At 35.5% G+C, this 8,515-nt stretch overlaps 1 pseudogene; it reads right to left on the bottom strand.

Annotated features, from left to right (window-relative positions):
- Positions 1 to 1,019: 1,019 nt before the first annotated feature.
- LOC149177902 (protein DETOXIFICATION 49 pseudogene) lies at positions 1,020 to 1,361 on the bottom strand (annotated as a pseudogene).
- Positions 1,362 to 8,515: the final 7,154 nt, after the last annotated feature.

Genomic DNA, 8,515 nt, shown 5'->3' with positions numbered 1-8,515 from the left:
GTTTCCATACCAGACAACACATTGATTCAGTTATGCACCCACATGCAGTCCTCGCATACCGATTAGCTGCTATCGCAGGGCATGTATATACATCGGCTTTAGTGAATTTTCAGCGCCACAGTCTGCAATATCATACAAATGTAAGAAGAATACATAAATGAGATTCTAGAAACAACAAAAAAAATGGATAAAAATATTTATCCTTATATACATATAATGTTTGCAAACAATAAAGCAACAAACATGTTCAACAAACTGCTAGTCCTGTCTGTTACCTGTACAGGAGGCTGACCAGATATTGGACACGGAAAAATTAACCACAAACAGTCTTTCAACTACCCTTTTAAGAGCTTTTTACAGATGCTAGCTATCCATTTTCTACAGGTAATAGAATCAGCCTAGGGTTTCTACCGCAGAGCGCATCCCTTGCAACAACTGAATAAACTAAAACAATGAGAATTCTACTTTAACTGAATAAACTAAAACAGTGAGAATTCTACTTTGTTTCAGACGCATAAAAGCAATGAGTTAAATCAAACCTGTTGTATTTACTTTGTTTTTCAAAATTTTGACTGAAATCTAAATTTTAAGCAAGATCTTTGTACATTTACATAGCATACCTTCACGTCCCGTAAGCAGCAGTTTGACCATAAAACATAAAGAGTAGCCATAGACGCAGCAGATCTAAGCACGAATAAAGATCCAATGCTAGAAGCTGATCTGCTAGCAGAGGTCAAGGTGACCCATATTCAGTGCCATTAGCAGAATCTACCACTGTTGTTAAGTAAGCAGCTTCAATAGCATAGCCTATTGTTTAAGATCCCAATTACCCGCCTGTTAAAGAGGCATTTTCTGAAGATAGAGTTCTAGGCATTACTGAGACAGTAAACCTGCTACATTAGCATATTTGAAGACGCAAACCACTCAAGTGAAAGACCACTCTCAACGGAAAGCGCACTGTGCTCTATTCTTCCTTCCTGTTAGTGGCCTCCATTGCTACAACATCTCACAAGACAGGATTAAAGTCGAATTTGCCACGATTTCCTATACGCACCCGACAAATACAGGTAGCCTGCCAATGCCAATACCATGTTTAAATTTGTACACACTGCAGCCAGAGAGACTCCCCGGAACCCCATATCTAGATACACTACTAAGAGAAAATTGAGTGGAACATGAAAAAGAAGAGCAATTGCTGTAGACCATGGGAGCGGCGGTGTAATTTTCTGAGTTCTCAGGTAAATCCTGAGAGGATGAAGGAATGCCTGCGTTATTAGATCAGGCAGGGAGAAAACAATGTAAGTGCTTACCAGGCGAGTAATGCTTTTGTCCTGGCCGAACAGGAGAAGAATTGGCTCCATATTACACCACAAATAGGTTCGAGATGCAGCTTACTAAGTGACATAAGCAGGAGCAGGGCCCAGCAGAGGTTATAGAAGGTTACAGAGACGGAGACAGAAGTAAAGGTAGCACAGAGAGCATAGCCTTTTTCGCTCAGCTATCCAACATGCACTTGTCACCGTTGTCTTGCGGTTCAGCCACGTTTCTATCATGCATTATGCGTTATGTTCAATCACCTCGCTTGTTATGTTCAAACAGGTCTCCGTGGCGCCAGGTTTGTCTCTGGCGGTGGGGCCGAAAACCCTGCTGGCCTTGTCGTGGAAGCCCAGGTATCTGGTCACCTTATGGTTAACACCTACATGCTCATCTGGCATAAATATATCTTAAGTAGAATGATTCAAAACATGAAGACATATATAATGTTGTATAAATAAATGAGGGGCCCATTGATCACGTCCTGTATGGAAACATTTAGCATCGAGAAGTATGGATGAACGTTCTAATATGCCTCACATTTTTAAATTATATTAAAGCAAATTGTTCTCGGATATGTTGCCATATCCCTTAATTTGGAACTTTTGATTTATTATAAATATAGAGTATCACTCATTCAGAAAACTATGATGTATGGATGCATATCTGAAGCAGTGATTCGTTGTTCTGACGCAAAGAATTTTTTTGTTTTGGATTCTTTGTATCGATTTGGAAATTGGTCGTTTGCGTCTGTCAGAGAGCTAGTCTAAGTTTGATCACATATGGGCCTGGTTTTGTTCTTTGTGGGCCTGGTCGTAGTTTCAAAACCATATTTCAATGGGTTCTATGGTAGTGTGTTGTTCATGGCAAGGAGTAGATATGCGATTCTAACGTCTCTATGGTGAAATCGTATATGAATGAACACGTCATGCATGCAAGCTTGTGTAATTGGACGGCAAGCAACAAGAAGGTTCATGGCCAGAACGTCTCCATGGCAAAATCATATATAGTAACACGTCTAGATTTCGATATCATACGTGAAGCAGAAACAAGTGCTGGCTTACTTTGTCATTTTGATCCCACTCCTAGCATAAAACATTATGAAAAATTTAAACTCAATGGCCTCTTCTTCAAGTAAACATCTTGGTACTCACAAGATGAGATTGCCTTAGTCATTAAGTGAATTATGACCTCTAAGTCTGACCTAAAAGCGTTGCATCTCAAGTTAATAATTTCTTAAAAGCTTTACACCAAAGCTTTATGAACCTTATGATTATCAGGTACTATTATTTTGACATGATTGCATTAAAACATGCTCATGTGGTCACCGTGGTTAAAGGCGTTTTATATTTTAAACTTGGAAATGAGTCCTTTATATGTTAGGTAGATATAGTTGACATGAATTTGATCCTATGGTGCACATTGCTTAACTTTACTACTCACACGATGGTACTATCTATAAATTGGGTCAAATTTTATTATTTCTTCCCCTCATGATTATCAGGTACTATTATTTTGACCTGATTGCATTAAAACATGCTCATGTGGTCACCGTGGTTAAAGGCGTTTTATATTTTAAACTTGGAAATGAGTCCTTTATATGTTAAGTAGATATAGTTGACATGAATTTGATCCTATGGTGCACATTTCTTAACTTTACTACTCACACGATGGTACTATCTATAAATTGGGTCAAATTTTATTATTTCTTCCCCTTAAAGGAGGCTGTAGGTAGGTCGTTCAACTACCTCTGCGGACAGGAAGGGATACCTTGCGAGGTCCTGGCTTTGGATCTGCAGATGCCTTACGTGGATAAATCGGCGCGATTTGTGTTTACACATTTTCAGAATTGGCACTAGAGCATGGAGACTTACTGTTTCATTCTTCATGCCTTTTTATGATTTGTTATGAAAGAATTTACTTGGAAGTGTTGTATTTCTGTTATAACTTTACAACGGGATTTTGAGGTCGTATTTAGTCTTTAAAAACCTGAAGCATCTTGGGCATTGGCTATGCAACTATTCCTAAGTCTCAGGAACACTCCCATGTGAACATCCGCTTTTTGATGTCTAACAGTCTAATAGTTTTCTCACCTTTCCGTTAATCTTGACTAAACAAGATGAGCTGAGCGCCTTTGGGAAAACCTGGGCGACACTGGGTGAAAAACCTGGGCAGGGACTTGTTGCCTCGCAGCTCATCTTGTTAATATTGAAAAAAAATTGGTTACCTAAATAACTATGATACGGAATGGTTAAAAAACAATGCAAAGTTTGATAATGATTTTTTTTCTATTCTTGATATCATTCTAAAAATCGATTGTAAATACCAATGTAATACACAAGGATGTATTGATAATTCTATTTGCATTTTCCTTAAAAGAAGATCCAAGTACTTGGATCAAGCATTATTGTGAGCCCCCCAAAAAAAATCTCCGTTTCTATTGGGACCTTTATTAGGATGAAGAAAAGTATAAGAAGATCGATGAAGTTGTTATGGCAGCCATATAGAAGGAAGAAAAGGCAACTCATGATCCCATAGAGAATCAAGTACATAAAGAACATATGGAAGAGGAATCTTATGATGTTCCCATGCTACAACTAGAGCCACCTAAAAACTCCATTAAAGATCAAGAGAAAGAAGAAGAAGCTCCTTTTTACCCGAGAAAAGAAAAGAAAAGAAATCATAGAATAACACATAAATAAATATCACATTACAGATCAATACCATGTTGGTGAACATCATTCTCAAGACTCCATATATAGTTTATTATTCACGTTGAAAAAAAACTATGGATACCCAAATAATTATTAATATTGTTTTTAATAAATTTAAACAAATATCAACGTTATTAATATATTGTGTATAAAATAAATTTGATGGTTTGGTTTACTCTCCATAGTTAAAGTACCTTGTTAGTGAGAGAATATTGATATTCTTGGGATTATACTTCATGGTTGAGTTGAAGAAGGTGAATCTTTCAAGTGGGTCTATTTAATAGACATATTCCAATTTTTAGGTATAGTGAACTATATAGAAAAAATATATTTCACATAAAACATAAATCTATATTGAATAATGATTTATCGATAATAAATTAACATATAAGAAAATATTTTATAATTTATTTAAATGATATTTTAATTTATTATAAAAAAGTTTAAAACAATTATATAAAGGAAAAAAATTATATGCAACAACATAATTTTAGTACAATTTTTTTTATTTAGTAATATTTTAGTTGTGAAATGATGTAGATGTGCTTTTGTTTTTCATTTGAGGTGGCAAAAAGTCCACCTCTTGAATTGCCTTCTTCTGATGCAACGCATCTCTTGGCTTATTAGTATTTTAAAATGTGAGGAACTTCCTTGTTGCAGTTTAAGAATTGAAAGTCCCAACCTTGAAAGTGACTGATTTGGAAAGGATAAGAGTTGCTACAAGTGAATAAATAGAGCCACTTTCTCTACACCATAATGTTAAGAGGAAAAACTAATCAAATCAGTTACCTCACACACCTTTACTTTGATTTTACCTTAAACAGACCATTGGAAGAAGGTGTAAATCTTGCAAGCAATGAACCGATTGCCTTGGTTTATCCTTTGTACACTTATATTACTTGAGATTTCTTTTAGGGAGGATTGTCGATAAAATTTGTAAACTGCATTTTAGCCTTGAAATCATATAGTGATCGGAAGCAAACTAGTGGAAATGGTTTTTGGAAGTATGAGGGTAACTTGAAGTCACCTAGTGTGGAAAAGCCACCCATTAAACTGGGAAGAAACTATGGGGAGCAATACATTTCTCTGTTGCTCTCGTAGTCATCCACACTCCAACATTACAGCTTCCACCTACCACATCCAAATGAGACCCTAAGAAGTGATTCAACAAATAAGATATTCTACTTGATTTTTTTTCCATGGATGAGATCACCATAATTATTCCTTCGAAGTTTCTAAGAAGTGTCTCATAGATTCCAAAAGTATTCAAATTTTCTAGAGATAAATTGTCTTCATAACTCAATTCTATTGGTATCTAAAGCCTGTCCTTGAGAGAAAGCGATCCATTGTTATCTTCTCAGACTCTTTGGATAGGAACATGGGAAGCAAGGGTGCGAATCCATGTTCCCATTGCATTAGTTTTCAAGCCCGTAGGATCACCTCCATCCAGTGCAAGGCTTTTCTGTTCTTTTAGTGGAAACCTTCATATTTAGTTGTTTAGACATGCAAGGAATACCAATGCCATGCAAGTAAGAAAACCGATAAATTTGCACTTCATAACCTTCCATGAACCTGCATACTGGTTTTTCTTGTCAGGAACCTTGGACTTCATAATCCTCCATGAACCTGCATATTGGTTTACATGTCAGGAAAATAATACAAATAACAATTAAAACAATGAGAGTCATGATTTTGTGAATAATTCAGAGTAGTGGCACAACTTTCAAGGAACAATAATCGCATAAACCGACAACTCAATAATTGTTTCTTTGAATAGTCAAGAATAATGGTCTAACTTTCAAGCCGCATCATGACATAAACCAATAGCACAGGATAATTAAATCACGTAATACATCACATAAACCAAGATTGTAGGATAATGAAATGATGTAACAGATGTCAAATTAGGGAAAAAAGGGTAAACATAAATGTGAGGGGAGCTGATTCAAAAGAAACGCCTGTCGGCGTACTTATTTTGTTATTATTTAATAAATCATTAAAATATAAATAAATTACAAATTATAACATATATATATATATATATATATATATATATATATATATATATATATATACAGAGAGAGAGAGAGAGAGAGAGAGAGAGAGAGAGAGAGAGAGAGAGAGAGAGAGAGAGAGAGAGAGAGAGGGGTACTTTTATATTCAAAATTTGGATTTACACAGCTAGAACCATTTTTACAATATCACAGCAAAACTAACTTCAATTTAATCGTCTATTTCCATATCCCAATACATCCATAATACTAACTTCTTTCCCCTACTTGCATTAACTGTAACAAAACACTGAAATCTCCCATAATCCCAAAAAAAGGATCCAGTATCAAAACATAATGGTAGTGCATGAAGAAACATTAACTAAAGTTGGACGGCCCCACTTCCTCACTGACCTCCTTGCCTCGGCTACTCGAACCTGCTCTTGAGGCCCCATATCATCCAAATTTTTGCAGCTGAGCTACTACCTCCTCGCGTAGCCCTATAACAATTTATTTCACTTTGGTGAATATGTTATCACTGATAAGCTCCAAATTAGAGGTGAGGAGGTTGGTCTCCTTTTTCATTGTCTTTCTCTCCAATGATTCCTCCACACTCTCAAACTTTGCATTGATGTGCTCGACGTTGGCTATAGGATCCCTCTCCAACAGTTTGACTCAAAGGGTGATGAGATCAATCCTACGCATAAGTAATTTAAACATGAACTCTGTGGCCTTCTTCCAGCAGGCCAAGTCTTCCTTTAGGGCATTTCTTATCATATCCTTCCTTTGGATCCATGACAATATCCTTCCAACCCATACTACTATTGAATCGATGCTCCAAACCTGCTACAACATATGATTCAAGAGGGGTCTATACATCTTTAAATACACAAATTCCCCCCCGCTCTTCATTCTCAGCGGATCATGCTTTAATTTCCTTGAGATATTCAATCCTCAATCCCATCAAATATGCTGGTTGTCCAAGGGATCTTCCAAACCACCCTTGCAACCAATTCATTAGATAATGAGACATTATCCATCGCTTCACCATTAATTCTCCAGACAAATATACAATCCTTCTTCTTCCTTGAAGTGATTGATTCTCCATACTATCGATAGGCTTATTTACTTTCGTGTATATGCCTTGCATGGTGATAATCCAGGGATCCTGGAGGATTCCATCCATTGATAGTTTGCAATGCTTTCCCCACCTATCTTGTTTTCTAGTTAGACTTATCTGCATCATCCCTTCATTAACGATTACGAGGAGCGAATTAATTTCTCTCCTCACCAACATTTTGTTACGGAATGGGTAGTTGGCCCATCTCCCTCCCATAGATATCACAACTGCCTTTGCCCAAGATCACCCTGTGATTCACCGACTCATCAACGGTATTGTTAATGTTCCGTAGGATGTGAAATAACTCAAATTGATCAATTTTTTTTAACTAGTAGTATATTCTTGAAACAATAGAATGCCTTGTGTCATGCTTCTGAGCATTAGAAGTTGTGAACATTCTTATAACTAATAGGGAGTCCCCTACCACTTTAATTTTCTTTATTTCGAGAGATATAGCTAGGTCCAAAGCTTTGCATAAGGCTAATAGTTCCACATTGTTATTGGTGGCAACTCCTAATCCCCATGCATAATTTATCCCAATTTGTTCGTCGGGGCAACAAGTACCCCTCCTGCACCTGGTCATGCCACCCTTGCAATATATAATATTAAAATAAATTTTATTTATAAATTTATAATTTAAAAACATTTAAATGATCAAAATTATAAATATATCACATCAATCATTATTATCTTTAAAATTCCTTTAATTTTTAAAAAATTTAATGTCTAAACCTTCGAAATATAATGACTAACTAAAAAAATGTTATATTTATATAAATAAAAGTAAATTATTATATTTATATTTATATTTATATTTTTTTATAAATATTTACTTAAATTTAATCACGTAACTTTTTGCTATAAAATAAATCATTACTCGATATATGATATCTAATGAAATATGTATGATATATTTATGCCGATAGGCACCTCCTATCAGAATCGGGAAGTTAATCATTTTTTCATTAATCTTTTTGATCGAATGGCCTGAATTGAAAAATGCCAGCATATTATTGTAGTCGTCACTAAATCAATGAATGAAATTCATAGCAGTAACTTTCTTGCATGTCTAGAACACATGTTTAAACCATACTTAAATTAATTTATTACAAAGTATGATTAAAAACTTACTGTGCCTCTCGTTGATAACCACCTATGTAGGATTAAGAAAAAATGAAATAAAAAAACTAGTGTCGAACACCCGTCTTTCACAGTGCCTTCGAAAATGGTCTCTTTGCATTTTGAAACATATGAATGGCTGAAGCAAAATGACACGTTTTGATCTATAAAAAGAATATGAAACAATATAAGATGGAACAACAGTTTTCCTTCCATATGCCTAACCTGGCGACATGCAATTATCCCATCATTTAATC

The sequence above is a fragment of the Pinus tabuliformis genome, chromosome 4_1, assembly GCF_031772625.1.
Source record: "Pinus tabuliformis cultivar Carrire ecotype Pingquan chromosome 4_1, CPIR1, whole genome shotgun sequence".
Classification (NCBI taxonomy): Eukaryota; Viridiplantae; Streptophyta; class Pinopsida; order Pinales; family Pinaceae; genus Pinus; species Pinus tabuliformis.
The sequence above is the reverse complement of the archived record's forward strand: the minus strand, read 5'-3'. Positions and strand labels throughout refer to the sequence as shown.